This window comes from Chelonia mydas, chromosome 6 (assembly GCF_015237465.2).
Source record: "Chelonia mydas isolate rCheMyd1 chromosome 6, rCheMyd1.pri.v2, whole genome shotgun sequence".
Lineage (NCBI taxonomy): Eukaryota > Metazoa > Chordata > Testudines > Cheloniidae > Chelonia > Chelonia mydas.
Window position 1 is genome coordinate 101,248,557 of NC_051246.2, and position 16,770 is coordinate 101,265,326.

General features: G+C 42.4%; 1 protein-coding gene across 1 annotated transcript in view; it reads left to right on the plus strand.

Annotated features, from left to right (window-relative positions):
* TDP1 (tyrosyl-DNA phosphodiesterase 1) overlaps window positions 1-16,770 on the plus strand; it is a 107,309-nt gene that overhangs the window by 69,579 nt on the left and 20,960 nt on the right. The window lies entirely within an intron of this gene.

Below are 16,770 nucleotides of genomic sequence, written 5' to 3' on the forward strand. Positions count from 1 at the left end.
TGCTGCTTTGTGTTCTACTTTTTTGTAGATGAGCACGCTAAAAATAATTCCTAGGTAGAAAACAAAACAAATCCTCAAAGGCTGGATAGTGCTACATGAATCTGTTGCTATCAATATGATATCAGCATCAACAGTTGGTCTTTCAGAAAGCGTTCAAATTCTCTCCTGCCTAAAGGCCTACAAAATTCATCCCTATTCAGGGAGATGATTCTCTGGCTCCCGGAGAAAACAATCTATAGGATAAAAATTCTTCGGTGTATCTTCCATGGGAACAAAATTTCTCTTCATCCCTCCAAGATCATGTTCACCAAGCACATAATTTCATCACTTAATTTGACAGTATATAACTAACCAACAGAGCACTTTTAAAGAATGAGTTTTTATGAAAATATTTATGCATAATAATTTGTAATTACAGTCTCTAATTGCTATAGCAGAATTGATAGTTTTCTGCTTTGGCTTTTTATTATAGGAGAAGTGCCACATCACACTCTTGACACTTACTAAGCAATTGAAAGCAAGTATTGGGTGACTTCCAATGGTGGTAGTGGCATTTCCCTGATTTTTTTAATCACTAAAATCATTAGGAAGCAAAATATGTTGCTCTCAGAAGTCCTTATGAATTACCTAAAACTCGTAATAACACCCTCAAATGCTGTTCTCCTGATGTACAACAGACCATTTTAGTGACAATGCTGGATTGTGAAATAAGAACCTCATAATTCACTAGAAGGGGTGATCATTTTGGTTTCAATAAACTCTGTAAGAAATAGGAAAAAGAAGCTCATTTTAATAACCACTGATGATAGACATGAAATGACTCAGGCAGAAACTATCGCCTGGCTGGGCCAAGATTTATTTGATGACTTTGTCAGCAGCTGACCTCAAGGGAGTGAACAATGTTCTGGCAAACTGGCTTTTGCTGTCTACAGCTGCTGCCAAGCAAAGTGAGCTTACTTGAGACAGTGGTGAGGCATTTAAAGGACAGATCTCTTTGCATTATTAACTCACATCTACTCAGCTACTACAGATGGAACAAAGTCCAGTATGTGTAAGCAGTGGATTCCTGCTCTGTTTTCTTGCTTTCCCACATATATGCATTTATCAGTCTTAAAAAACATAATTCAAAAAACACAGGTGGGGACTAGCAAAGGTAAAAGTCCCCTCAGCCAAAGGGACTATGCTTATTTCAGAATCTGATGACTTGAGTAACAAGTAGAAATAAACTTGTTTCCCCAGGGCCACTCAATAATAATAACTAGCTGACAACCCTGTCGGTTGCACATGTGTAATTCAGAAAGTCATGTGCCTCCATACGTCCCAAACATATTGACGTAACCAGAGCTGGGTGGTGTGGGCTGGAGCTGGAGCATAAGACCAGGAGGAACCTGGTGCATGGGCTCCCTATGAGGTGAAGCCTGTGTCTATGGTGGAGCATAATGGAAGCAGAGACAGGAAACAGCAGGACCCCCTGTGCCAGGTTGCAGCGCCACTCAAATTTGGCCTGGCCTATCGTCCCTCCATCATGCCAGCAGGGAGGGCGTTCTGCCATTACACCATCCAGTTCCGCTAGTTACTGCCTCCCCTATTGTAGAAGGGTGTCCTGACCTGCTCGCAACCAGAAAGCGGCCACAGTCTGATTGTGGGAACTGGGAACCAGTGGGATGGCGGGAACCAGAGCTGGGTGCTGTGGGGAAAACCCCCTCCTTCATGAGTGATGGAGAGTATAATGAAAGTGGTATTTAGCAGTGACCACACAGCTTTTCCAAGCACATACATTTAATCATAGAGTAAAAAGTATTACAGAGGAAACCTATTCAAACAAACAGACCAGATTTAAACCCACACTAACCCAACCAGAAATTACCCATTTTCCACAAGAGGAGTCTGATAGGCCAGCATCCCTTCCAACCCTTCAGCAAAAGTTGGGGCCGCCTCCTGTTGCTTGAGAAGAGGCAGCCCCATCAGTTATATCAGAATCTGCAAAATCCAAGTGATATCTTGTTTTGAAAAGGCTGTAGCCCATACGGTTGCAAAGAAAGCCCTGCAAATGTGTATGTAGTGCAAACTAGTGTTGGGTGTTATCTGCTGCAGACACAGGGCTTGAAACAGGAGCTGTAAAATAAGTGTGTTCTCCTTCTAACAGCTGCTTTAATTTATTGCACGAGGTTGAGGATATGAGTCTGTTTCTTCAAATCCCAAGACACATGAGAATAGGAACCCCAAGGAATTTGCAGAAACTCAGCGGCTTTGTTTATGCTAGGAAATTTTCCCTAAAATTGCACGCTAATCCTACCATGTAGAAAGGTTTTTGTTTTGTTTTGTTTTTTTTCACGGAGAACTCATGGAGGAAAGAGGAGAATACAGGGGATTATTGACATGAGGTCTGTCTGGACATGAGGCAATTTCCTTCACTGATGCTCGCAGTGGTTGGAGCTCAGTGTATCTATCTCTCTGCCTAGCTTAGTGTCACTGGCGAACTTGCTGAGGGTGCAATCCATCCCATCATCCAGATCATTAATGAAGATGTTAAACAAAACTAGCCCCAGCACAGACCCCAGGGGCACTCCGCTTGATACCGGCTGCCAACTAGACATCATGCCATTGATCCCTACCCGTTGAGCCTGATGATCTAGCCAGCTTTCTATCCACCTTATAGTCCATTCATCCAATCCATACTTTTTTAACTTGCTGGCAAGGATAACGTGGGAGACCCTATCAAAAGCTTTGCTAAAGTCAAGATATATCACGTCCACTGTTCTCCCCGTGTCCACAGAGCCAACTATCTCATCATAGAAGGCAATTAAGTTGGTCAGGCATGACTTGCCCTTGGTGAATCCATGTTGACTGTTCCTGATCACTTTCCTCTCCTCCAAGTGCTTCAGAATGGAGCAGGTCCTCAAGGATCCGTGATTTTTTCAGGGAGTGAGGTGAGGCTGACTGGTCTGTAGTTCCCTGGATTCTCCTTCTTCCCTTTTTTAAAGATGGGCACTGTATCTGACTTTTTCCAATCATCCAGGACCTCTCGCAATCGTCATGAGTTTTCAAAGATAATGGTCAATGGCTCTGCAATCACATCAGCCAACTTCCTCAGCATCCTCGGTTGCATTGCATCTGGCCCCATGGACTTGTGCATGTCCAGCTTTTCTAAATAGTCCTTAACCCATTCTTTCACCACTTAGGGCTTCTCACCTCCTCCCCAGGCTGTGCTGCCCAGTACAGCAGTCTGGGAGTTTACCTTGTTTGTGAAGTCTGAGGCAAAAAAAAGCATTGAGTACTTCAGCTTTTTCCATATCATCTGTCACTAGGTTGCCTCCCCCATTCAGCAAGGGTCTCACACTTTCTCTGACCTTCTTGTTGCTAACATACCTGAAGAAACCCTTCTTGTTACCCTTCACATCCCTTGCTAGCTGGAACTCCAGTTGTGCTTTGGCCTTCCTGATTATACTCCTGCATGCTTGAGCAATATTTTTATACTCCTCCCTAGTGATCTATCCAAGTTTCCACTTCTTGTAAGCTTTCTTTTTGTGTTTAAGCTCTCCGAAGATTTCTCTGCTAAGCCAACCTGGTTGCTTGCCATATTTGCTATTCTTTCTGCACTTTGGGATGGTTTGTTCCTGCACTCTCAATAAGGCTTCTTTAAAATAAACCCAGTTCTCCTGGACTCCTTTCTCCCCCATACTAGCCTCCCAGGGGATCCTGCCCATCAGTTCCTTGAGGGAGTCAGTCTACTTTTCTGAAGTCCAGGGTCCGTATTCTGCTGCTCTCCTTTCTTCCTTTTGTCAGGATCCTGAACTCGACCATCTCATGGTCACTGCTGCCCAGGTTGCCACCCACTTATACTTCCCCTATCAATTCTTTCCATTTTGTGGGCAGCAGGCCAAGAGGAGCACTTCCCCTAGTTGGTTCGTCCAGCACTTGCATCAGGAAGTTGTCCCCAACACTCTCCAAAAACGTCCCGGATTGTCTGTGCACTACTGGTATTGCTCTCCCAGCAGATGTCAGGGTGATTGAAGTCCCCCATGAGAACCAGGGCCTGTGATCTGGAAACTTCTGTTAGTTGTCCGAAGAAAGCCTCATCTACCTCATCTTCCTGGTCTGGTGGTCTATAGCAGACACCCTATATCATTCTTGTTGCTCTCGCCTCTAAACTTAACCCAAAGACTCTCAACAGACTTTTCTCCAGTTTCATACTGGAGCTCTGAGCAATCATACTGCTCTCTTACATACGGTTCAACTCCTTCAGCTTTTCTCCTCTGCCTGTCCTTCCTGAACAGTTTATACCCATCCATGGCGGTGCTCCAGTCATGTAAGTTACCCCACCACATCTGTTATTCCAATCACATCATAGTTCCTTGACTGTGCCAGGCCTTCCAATTCTTCCTGCTTGTTTCCCAGGCTTCTTGCGTTCGTGTACAGGCACCGGAGATAACTAGCCAATTTCCCTATTTTCTCAGTATGAATCAGGAGGCCTCCCCTGTTTCACCCTCCTCCTTATGTTTCCTTCTGGTATCCCACTTCCCCACTTACCTCTGGGCTTAGGTCACCATCTCATGGCAAACCTAGTTTAAAGCCCTCCTCACTAGATTAGCAAGCTTGCCTGTGAAGATGCTTTTCCCTCTCTTTGTTAGGTGGATTCCATCTCTTTCTAGCAATCCTTCTTCCTGGAACAACATCCCATGGTCAAAGAATCCAAAGCCCTCTCTCAGACACCACCTGTGTAACCATGCATTTACCTCCACAATTCAATGGTCCCTATCTGGGCCTTTTCCTTAACAGGGAGGATGGATGAGAACACGACTTGCACCTCAAATTCCTTTATCCTTCTTCCCAGAGCCACATAGTCTGCAGTGACCCGCTCAAGGTCATTCTTGGCACTATCATTGGTGCCCACATGGAGAAGTAGGAAGAGGTAGCAGTCCAAGGACTTGATCAGTCTCGGCAGACACTCGGTCACATCCTGAATTCTAGCTCCAGGCAAGCAGCACACTTCTCGAGTTTCCCCATCTGGACGGCAGATGGCGACTCCGTCCCCCTTAGGAGGGAGTCCCTGATCACCACCAGCCATCTCCCTATCTTGGGAGTAGTGGTCATGGAACCCCCATCCCTAGGACAGTGCATCCCATACCTTCCAGTCAATGGGGTCTCCTTCTGATCCCTTCCCTCAGATGACTCTTCCAAACCATTCTCCGCTGTAGTACCTGTGCAGAGAGCCTGAAAACGGTTTCTTACCTCTATCTGCATCGGGGGTAGTGGGTTCTCTTCTCTTCTTCTTCTAGAGGTCACATGCTGCCAATTTTCTTCCCCATTCTGCGTTGCCCTCTCTGATTCTTCAGCAACTGTGCCTGCAGTACCAAACACTGACTTCAGAGAAAATGAAGATTTTCTGGATAGATGCAACATAGGATTGGTACCAGGGTCTCTAGTCCTTTAATCTTCTCTTCCAATATGAAGACCAGCGTGCACTTCGTACAGATGAAGTCACTTCTATCTTCTGGGAGAAAGACAAACATGGCACATCCTGTGCAGGTCACAACAGCTGATCGGTCACTATCCATATTGTCTTCCTTCTAAGAGCCTCTTCGGATGTTGTATTTACGGCTCGCAGAAGCCTGAAAGGCGCCAAAAAAAACCAAAAAAACACACCACTCTGTGCGAACTCCCCCGGAAAGCGAACTCCCAGGCAAACTCCTTCTGTTTGCCTGTCCTCTGTCTGCTGCTCACTGAGTTCGCAACTGGCTGCTTTTTTATAAGGCTGCTGGCTTGAAGCAGTTGGCCCGGCTCAAAGCCTTCCCTCCAATCAAGCACTCAAGGCCCACCTGGAACATGGCAGGTGATATCCTGACTCCAAGTTTTTCTCAAGTATTGAGTCAGAGACAGTTTGGCCTGCTTTATTTTATTTGACAAAAGTAGTGTGTATTGGATTCGTTTTTGGCTGATTGTCATTCTAGGATTATGAGACACTTCACCTAGCGCTAACAGCAACATTGGATATGAAGAGTATCCGCTCGGAATACATCATACCTTTCATAAAACGTTCTAGTTTGACTATATGTTAAAAAGCCTGCTTAAACTGGATGTAAAACAAAAACATTTCCTATGAGTAAATTCAGAGAGCTTCCTTTTTCATCCTTTTGTTTTGGTTTTCTCTGTGTGCGTTTTGGGAGAGTGAATATATGGGTATGCAGTCTTTCACTCCAGGACGGATGGTTTTACTGAGATTTGCTGTGTATTTGTGTGTCAGTGTAGACACAGCTAGACCTCTAGTCCATTCTGAGAAGACCAGGTCAAGAAGTACATGCATCTAATACTTTCTTGATTCTTACAGTAGCTTTCTATAAAAGTTCCTGGTTTTAAATGATTTTAATGTTACCTATTTTCATTTCCTTTTATTTCTCTGAAATGCTAGAAATTGTTAAATGCTAAAATCTGTAGCAATAAGAAAAAAATCTGTAGATTGAACTTTCACAGCTCTTATTTGATCCAAGTTTTGCTTATTCTTAAATAAATGACTCAATGGCTTTCTGAATTGTAAGTACTTTTTGTTCTTAAAATGACATGAGAGAAAATGCATAGTTTACAAATTATACACTTATCTGTTAAGTTAAATGTACCCATAAGGACTTGATATCTATGCCACTGGTTGTGAAATTCTTGAGAATTTATCAAATGTGAAACAACCGGTGGATACATTTGATAAATTCTCAAGAAGCCAACTGACTCCCAACAAGTGAATTATATGTATTTTTCTGTTTCCAGTCCTTTCTTGTCCTTGGATTTCCTGCACAGAGCCCTAGAATAAATTATCTAGATCTGGGGACTCTCAGACTTTTTTCATAATGGGGACCACATATTGATAGAGTATCTCACGGACATCCAGCCCTCCTATTCACAGTTGCTCAACTTCTTAATGGTAACTGCAGCAATTGTTTACATGAGAAACAATGCCACTGGTAGCTCTACTCCCTGAGAACAAATCTTACTATCCCTGCTCCTCTTAATTAGGTACCCTTAGGGACAGCTATGCTGGTTCTCCCTCCTTTTTTCTAGGTGCTTTTACAGGCATCCAGGTTCATCTATAGAACAAAGATTGACACTTAGAATTTCAGTGATGAATGCAATAGAATTGTAGTTTTCAATCTTTTTTCATTTGTGGACCCTAAAAAATTTGAAAAGGAGGTGTGGACCCCTTTGGAAAACTTAGACATAGTCTGTGGATCTCCAGCGGTCTGCAGACCACAGGTTGAAAACCACTGTTCTAGGTTAATAGCAACCTTTCGCGGACCCCTTAGACACAGCCCAGGGACCCCAGGTTGAAAACCACTGCTATAGAAGAAACTAAAATAGATAAATAGAGACTCTGTAGAAGCAGCTGGAAGTAAAAAGATAGGGCAAGTGACATGCCCACCCAGCTCTGCACAGACCACCAGCAAATGCTCCATGTCCTACCAACGGTTCACGGCCTGCTACTTGTGCCGCTTCAGCGTTTTGAGTGTAGACATGCCCTGACTGTGACGTGCTCAGGTACTACAGACATAAGGGCCGGTACCTAGAGAAAGAGAGTAGCTTTGGGATGTTTGTATTGAGTTGTAAATAAGGAGACAGGGTTTAGATACTGCTCTTCATTGATAGTTTTTTCAGTGTCAGATGAGAAATTCCAAAAATCTTGGAGTGTGTGAGTGTGTGTAAAAACATTTTCACACACGCATCCCTCAGATATGCTAGCATGAAATATAACTCTTGGGGTGGGACCAGTATGAACCATGGGTAAGCACTTGATATTAGTGTGTCCTACTTTCTGTGCATTGTTGGACCCAGAGAGAGACCTCATGGTCCTCCTGAGAGTGTGTGTATTGATAGCAATTGTACTAGCTATGGTACTGGCTCGCTGCAGCTTTCTCTCTCTCTCTCTCTCTCTCTCTCTCTCTCTCTCTGTCCCAGTGGAAAAAGTTATCTGTTTGGTATAAGTGTTTTTAAAAGTCTCTGATTTAGGGAGCAAAGACAATAAGCTCAACATACAGTTTTTGTTATGCTTGTGTTGCTCTGTCTACTTAGAAGAGGACTTGATGCAACTGAGTGAAGCCATTAAATACAAATGCCCAGCAGTCATGAGCATTTCAACACCTCCTTATGCTGAGGAACAAGTATTCAAACTTGGCTTCTCTAACTACAGCTGTACATTTTTTTTTTTTTAAGTCAGCTAAAAGGTGGATTTTACACAGAAAATTGTTCATGCACAAGTCCTGGAAAAAATCGTAAAGGCTGGGTTGCAGCCACTTGAAAAATTTGGCTCTAGATATCTTTACTTTGCAAATTCTTGTCTGCTTTGTCAACCCTACCTCATAAGCTGAGAGAGGGAAGTTTGAGTTTAGTTTAAGATTGATACCACAGTCCCCTCATGAAAATTCTAATTTAACCTCCAGAACAATGTATGTTTACTCTACACCCAAGACCAAGTGGGATCTGAGCACTTCTTCAATCAGATCTTGTGTTATTTTTATCTCTTGGATTTCTCTTTGCTCTATACTGTGGGATTACAACTGTATAGGGGCTATATTGGTTATCATTAAACAGTCAGCATTTACCAACAAATATTGCATTGTGGTATTTGAGATTCCACAGTAATATCTTCTTCTGAGTATATGAAATCATTGCAGTATCTGATATTGCAGTGTGGCAACGCTTGGTAAATATTTACAGTTTAATGGTAACTGCTGTATTCACTATTAAAAGGCAAGACCAACTTCATAATTGCAACTGAGTTTCGTGAACCATTAACCTGTTCTTCTATATCAAATACTTAGAGGATCTTGGTAGATCCTCCTAGAAGATTTTAATGCCATTGTGATGCTCTCTCAGAGCATTCAAGAGTATGACTCACATTGTTACCTGCTGCCTCAGCCCGAGAAGAGAGCCCGAGAGTTAGAGCTAAACTATGCATCAACTCCCTGACACTCCAGTCTGATAGCCCTCCAGACAATCTCTTCAGAAGCTCTGCCATCCTTTACTTTGTCTTGCAGATTAAGATCAGGTGCACTCTAATACCTAAACCTCCTTGAAGAGCGTTCCCCTGCAGTACCCAGCCCGTCACTGGACACTCACAGAAATTACCAAGTTCTCTGTCTCCAAAGAGACAGTATACACATCAGCCGGTTAGATCAGGGGTGGCCAGCCTGAGCCTGAATTTACCAATGTACATTGCCAAAGAGCCACAGTAATACATCAGCAGCCCTCAGCAGCCCCACCACCCCCAGCACCTCCTGCCCACCGGCAGCCCTGCCGATCAGCACCTCCTCTTTCCTCCTCATGCCTCCTGCCCGCTGTGATCAGCTGTTTCACAGTGTACAGGAGGCTCTGGGATGGAGTGGGGAGGAACAAGGATGCAGCAGGCTCAGGGGAGGGGGCAAGAAGGGGCGGGGGCCTTGGGGTAAGGGGTGGAGTGGCAGCAGGGCCTGGGGTTGAGCAGTGGAAAGTTGGCACTTGTAGCTCCAGCCCCAGAGTCAGCACCTATGCAAGGAGCCACATATTAACTTCTGAAGAGCCGCACGTGGCTCCAGAGCCACAAGTTAGCCAGCCCTGGGTTAGATCATCTGAGGATTCACGCTGTAATATATTGCACTGAGATTTATTTATAGTAAAACCAAGAGTAAGTTTATTGTTAAAAGAACAGAGATTTAAGTGATACTAAGCAAAGATAATAGAAACCAAAAATGGTTACAAATAAAACAGATATAACACGCTTTCTAGTGACTAAATCTTAACAGGCTGCAATCCTTGTATAAGGCAGTTTCTCACCTAAAGCTACCTCTCAGCATTACCAACCCACAAGGCTGGGAATCCACTATTCATGGATATAAAATCTCTGTGTTCCCTCAGTGGTGGAAAACCGCAATGTGGGTTTTTTTTTTTTTTCCTCTTCTTCTTACAGTCCAATAAACCTTTGAAAAGTATTCTGGGGAGCAAACAGCAAGAGTGCTGGTGCCATGTCCTTTTTCTTATCTTCTTGTTAACTTGCTTTTCCTGCTGACTTCAGTCGCAAATGTAATTCTTCTTGGCTTTGACTTTCCCTGCTCCGTTTACATTCAGGACCTAAGCAGATCATATTCCTTTGCCTGGGACAAACATGCTTACCAACCCTGCCTGGTTACATGGTGTGGGCATATTCTTAGTATGTACCTACGAGTTTTTAATTGTTACCCTTACATATATCACACAGTAACTCTGATGACCAACTTATGATACAAGTTTTCATGTGATGCCTTGCATGGCATTCTTTATACATAAATACCATGACAGCAATGTGTTAGGTCTAGTGAATTTGTCAGGCTTGATAGTTACTGTTACATGATGGTGAACCCTTTGCCAGTAGGCTTTGAGGGGCTCTTCGGGTCACAAACATCCTGGGAATTGAACTCAGTTTATTTTATAGACTCACTGTTAGAGCGTGAAGTACTGTTTCTGCATTGCTTGTTTTGCTTTCTTTTCATTGCGATAACTCCAAGGCCTTTCAGGCATGTAAGGAGAGATTCCTATAATCTTGTTTCCAGAAACACTCCATACTATTATGTTTTGAGGGAGAACATTTTGCCTTTCTATCCACAAAGGCTTACTAGAGGTCGCCAAAGATAAATGGGCTTGCCCCTCCCTGTTTCAGCCTTTGAAAAGTGGTGCCCAGCAACAGAAAAGGCAAGCTGCCTCAGAGTAAGAAAATAGGCAGTGTGTGTGAGGATGATGGAAAAGAAGTGTCATGATGTGAACGTCCAGAAAAGGGATGTAAGCATTGACAAAAAGTTAATTTTTAAACAAGAGAAGCCTGTGATCTACTGTCGGCACCAGCTGACTTTTCTCCAAGCACTAAACTTTGTAAATGATGACAGCTGCCTCTATGTTGCATAGAACAACCATTCGGCATATTTTTGCTCGTCTGCAATAGTGCACTGGGCCAGGCTAAACGCTGTAAGTGGAATAACTGCATACATTCTGGAAAACAGTTTAAATCGGAAAAGATTTGGCAGTCAAAGCACTTCAAGCAAAGAGAACCGATGTACTTTCAAATTTGTATCTAACATGGAGGAGGAGAAGGAAGTGAGAGGATCCTGACCAGCAGAATTCTCAGATCAAGAGGGATGAAATACGTCATGTAAAAGCCTTATCTTCAGCTAATATCAATAATACTGTTACCATGTTGCATGAAGCAGGGAAAGAAAAATTTGAGAATAGAATTGGTGGGAATGGGCAGAGCTAGGTTGGCATACCAAGGGGGGAGTGCAGTGACCCTCTCTTAATATGTAGGAATTGGAGAATGCACTGGGTATGTTTCAAACCACTTCATCCTTTTTGTACTCCATAATTCTCTAATAGAAATGAGGCTTTTGAAAATATTGTTTCTTGTGAAACTGGTTACCCTTCCATTCCCCCTTTATGCTGGTGTTCCTGTTCTACAGTAATAGAATGTTAAAACCAGGCTAGTGCTACCAAAAATCATTATAGCATATTAAGCTCTACAGGAAGTACCTCTTTGGGGTGGAGAGCACCCATGTGAAACTATTATGTGGGCAGATTGCAAATTTCTGAGAAGTACTGTGAGAAGCAGTGTCAGGAAATTGCATAGCAAGATCAGGATTGGTAGGGGTTGACTGGGGAGGGAATAAGAGAAAAGACTTAGAAGAAGGGAAGAAGGACCTTTCCACTCTAGGTTTTTCCATTCTGTGCTGGGAGCAGCACTTGGTCCTCTAAGCACCCAAGATTATTTAGAGCTGACCTAATATATGTCTATACAGCAACGAGACACCCACGACTGGCCTGTACCAGCCGGCTCAGGCTGTGGAGCTGTTTCATTGCTGTGTTAGACTTCCATGCTCAGGCTGGAGCCTGGGTTTTAGGACCCTGTGAGGTGGGTGGGTCCCAAAGCTCAGGCTCCAGCCTGAACCCAGAAGTCTACACAGCAATGAAACAGCCCCATCAGCCTCAGTTGGCTGGAACAGACCAGCTGCAGGTTTTTCTTTGCTGTGTAAACATATCCCTAGTTACATGCTGCTAGTTAAACTTGTCTGCTGTGTGTTTTGTGTGAAGTTAGAGACCTTACTTCTCGGAGCAGGAGAAAGAGATCTGGATGTCTGTTAGTCTAGGTTACAACATGTACCCTCTGTATCTTATTCCAGCATGCTTTGTGAAAAAAAGTTTAAAATGTCTGTCGTTAGAGACTGCCAGTTAATATTGTCAAGGCTTAAAATGCCTATTGGTTGGGTGCTCTTTGAGCAAAGTAATTCTGAAATCATGTAATTGAGCCATACTGACAGGAAGTGGCGGGGCCGGGGGGGGGAAGGAGAGACTATAAAAGGAAAGGAAAAATCCAGGAGTGTGACTTCCCTTCCTTTCCTACAAAAATCAAGGAAAAAATGAGCTAGCAGTGAGTGTAAGGTAAAAGAGGAGCAGCAGGGAAAGACAACACCGACAAGATGAAAGAAGAAGAGAGCATAAAACCAAAGGGAAATGCTTCTCTATCTTATCTTTAAAAGGAAGTTAATTTATTAAATACAAAAGGAGAGAGACAGGGAGACAACAGAAAAGGTGTGAAAAAAAGTTGGAAATAAAAGGATGAAATATGGACGACAAAAAAGACTGTCAATAAATGCTGTATTTCTACAGTACACATTCTTGTGTTCTCTTGTTTCTCTGGAAAGCATCCCATTGCTCTGGGCTCTGGGATTGAAGAGAGGTGATATCAAGAAAAGCGTTCAGCCAAGACTTGAATCAAATTTATTGAGATTGCTGGGCATATAACCACAATGACAATTACTTTTCCAAATTTTAAACCATGTAGTTGTCATTGTATTCAGAGGTTGCATATATGAGGATATAAGAACACAGTATTTGCTATACCTGGTCAGATTACTGGTCTGCTGAGTTCACTATCACGATGCTGGAAAAGGAAGCTGAAAAACCTAAAAAACTCAGCTCCAGAATTGACAGTAGGACTGAGAGAGAGATCTATTTGTGGGGGGGACCCATCAGTAGATCAAGTCAGATTTGTATGCTTTCCACTTTTTATGAGCTAGAACATCCTAAGGAAATTGCATGAGTTACCTTTTCAATCCAGACCGAATATGAATCTCTTAGTTATTTGTGTTTATAAATTAATTTTTCTTAAACCCTAGTAGCTATAAGATCCCTGGAGGTCAAAACTGTCAAGACCTATTGTCATGATGCCTAATTAATGCAATAGGTAGTTGACATTTTTTTACTCTGTAATCCAACTTCACACCCACACATATACCCCAGTTTTCCTATAATCCCATGTGTCCATAAATTGTTCTGTTCTAAATTTGAAGTCTGTTATTTCATCCTGTGCATTTAGGGTAATATAAACTTGGGACCAAAGCTTTGATCTCACTGAATTTATTGGTAAAACTCCCAGTGAATTTACAGATACCTGGAGTTGGCCCTTAAAATGTATTTTAATATTCATTATCCTCCAGCATGGCCCCTGTTCTTTTCTCCTCTTCTTTCTTGCCACTTCCCTGTTCAGGGTCATTGACTTTTGTAGCCTTTTTCCAAAACTCATGATCATACACCAGGCTGTCATGCAGATTGATCTCTGAGGAATGCTGATATTTAGTCAATGTACTGAGGCTAGTCTCCCCCTTAGTCATCTTCCATCCACAATCATTGCAAGAATCATCCTACCCGTATAACTCTCTGGTCTTCCCTGACTATGCCCATACAATGTAGCCCAGCCTCCCTCAACTTGTCTTCAGTTGGAGCAATCCATACTAGTCCTCTTCCAATCTGATTTCATTTCCTATCATGGAATGTGCAATGATTTGGCCATCTCAATATCTTCATTTCCGTGATGGAGAGCACTCTGATTTCCTTTCTTGTGGCTGGCAAAGTCTCTGTTCCATACGTTAGGTAGGGTCAAATTACAGTTTTATGCACTCTACATTTTAATTTTATTGACATTTTTTGTCACTGAGAACTGGGGTCCCACCATTTGCACGAAACAGCTTTAGTATGATGCTGGGCATCACTCAGGATGGTGCCATTGTCAGCAACCATTGAACCTAGGTATTTTAATTCTTTCACTCTTCTAAGCTCTCTGCCTGTGATAGCCTTTATGGTGAAACCCCCTCCCACACTAATCATGGCTTCTGTCTTACCAACATTCACTCTTAATGCAGCGCACTCAAAACCAGGTTGCCATTGCTCATAGTTGGCTCAGTTCATAGGGTATCTCAGTCTTCCACACCTCACTAAGTCATCAGCAAACAGCATGTTTCAAAGCAGCTCTCATTCTGTACTCTCACTTATATCCTTAACAGCAAACAAAAAGGGGCTCAATGTTGATTCCTGATGCAGGCCAACGTTCACTGGACATTTTGGCACACTTATCTGTCTAAAGCTCCACCAAACTAGTTCTCAGGGTACACTGTTGTACACCTTCAGGTCCACAAAGACCGTACCCAGTTGCTGTCCATGTTCTCTGAACTTCTCCATGAGAATTTGTAGAGCAAATCTGACATCAATTATACTCCTTCCTGGCATGAAGCTGTAGTAACCCTTCCAAGCTTCAACCATGCTATGCAGACACTTTTCAGTAATCTTTTTCTGTACTTTCATAGCATGTGATGTCTGCTTAATTGGACAGTAATTAGCACACAGTGTAGTATCTCCTTTGTGTTTAAAAATAGGCTCCACAAGACTGGCATTTTTTCCTTTCTTGAGAATACCATTGTACAGACTTGTAAGATACTTGATGCCTTTCCTTCCCAATTACTTCACCATAACCACTGGTACTTCATCTGGCCCAGGTACTTTCTCCATTTTCATTTTTCCTAAGTGCCTTCTTCCTGTATGCAATATATCATGCCCTGGTTTAGCTTACGTTTTTAATTCCTCCCTTGGATTCTCCTCATTCATCGCTCTTCTAAATAGTCACTCCAAACTGTGTTGATTGATGCACCATGTTCATTTCTAATGTTAGCAAACTCATTCACATCCCTCATCATTTTCTCTCTTACCTTGATGAGTCTATAGATGGCCTTCTCTCCCTTATGTTCTCCTAGTCATTTATATAACTTGGTAACTGAAACTTCTTCCAGTCAGCATTCCAACTTGCACATCTCAGCTTACTCACTCACTTCCTTAACTTCAGTGGCCCTTGCCCGGTTACAACAATATACATTGCTTGCGGGAAATGCCCTAGCCCTCTGGGGTACATTTGACATAGACATTGGTTCATGTAAGCATATCTATTGGACAAACTTTCCAAGTTGGCTTTCCAAGACTGACACCTTTTGGTTTGAAATCAAAGTTTTCGTTTTAAATCAAAGCTGCCCATCTGCCCCAAGGGCCTTGTTCTGTCCTCCTTTATTAGATAAGTGTCCATTATCACTTAGGCACCATCTCCTATCTTCTTGCCTTCTATCTCCATAGCTCATGGATGCTCATTACTTCCAGTCATGGGAGAAAATGGATCTCTTCCTCCGAATTAAGTTCTACATTATTTCATGGACTGGCCAGCAGGAGCCACCCTAGTGTAACTTTCTTTCCTTCCCTCTACTACTAACTGAAATGAAGTGTCGTGAATACTTTCAGGGTTTCCAGAATATCAAGAAAAAACATCAAAGACCACTTTTCTACATCAGTCTTCCTTGTTACAGTACAATGCATGGGTGTCACCTCACTAGCTATTCAACATACCATTCACTTTTCAAAACAGCAACATTTTGATCAAGTAAAAATTTAGTAGAGAACAACATGAAGTAGTTGAGGATTACTGTACATAAATGCTACTGTCATTTCAACCAACAATTTCAGTTAATTATGCCATAAACAAAGGTTTAGCTGAAGGGCTATTTGACACTGTGCTTGTATTGTTACAGAAACAATAATCCAGGAATCTAGCAAAACTCAGATAACGCCAGATGTCAAAGACTAACAAACAGCACAGCTAAGATGGTGTTTGTAGAGGGCTGTGTATATTAAAAGGGTGAAAGTTTATTCCCAGTCTTAAGAATACTTTTGGAAGAGAATATTCTGTTTTTTTCAAATATTTAATTTTTTTTTTTTCTTTTAGATTTGTTTCATTTTAAAAAATAGACTGATGCTATTTTCACACGCAACCCAAAGGAGTCTCAATTTCTGAAAGGGTTGGTTTTGAGTAATTCGTTACAAAAGTCTGATAATGGAATCCCATTGACCTGATAGCTAACCTAATAGCATCTGCCAAATCTGTCTGAAACACTTCAAGACCACCTTGTTTTCCTTGTACTGCATACACGGATATCGGAGGGGGGTTCAAATTGCTAACCTCTAAGGTTCCATTCTGTATAGTGATGCCTGTTGCCAAACTTTGTAATACACTTCAGAGGTTTCTTTTTTTCATACCAGAGTTTTCAAAGCTGCAGTGAACTTCACAGCATAACAGTGCTACGTTATCCAAAAGTCCTTGGGAGATTTGTCTTTGAAGAGATGTTTGTATCCTCATTACGAATGTAGTGTTTTTATTTGGATTTTAACTGCATAATGAATAACACACACTTCTGTCATCTAGATAATAAGTTTGTGATAAAATTAAGCAGAGGAACGAAGGGAGAAGTTTTCTCCACGTTAAATTTTTAATCCTAAAACTTCCAGGACATGTGACCGTGACTCGGTTTACATGCAAAACCATCTCTTCAGGCTGTGACTGGATACACTGCCCATTTGGGTCCTACAAGATTCTCAGGAAGTTTGTATGGGGTTTCCCAGGTAAAGACCACTCCCAAA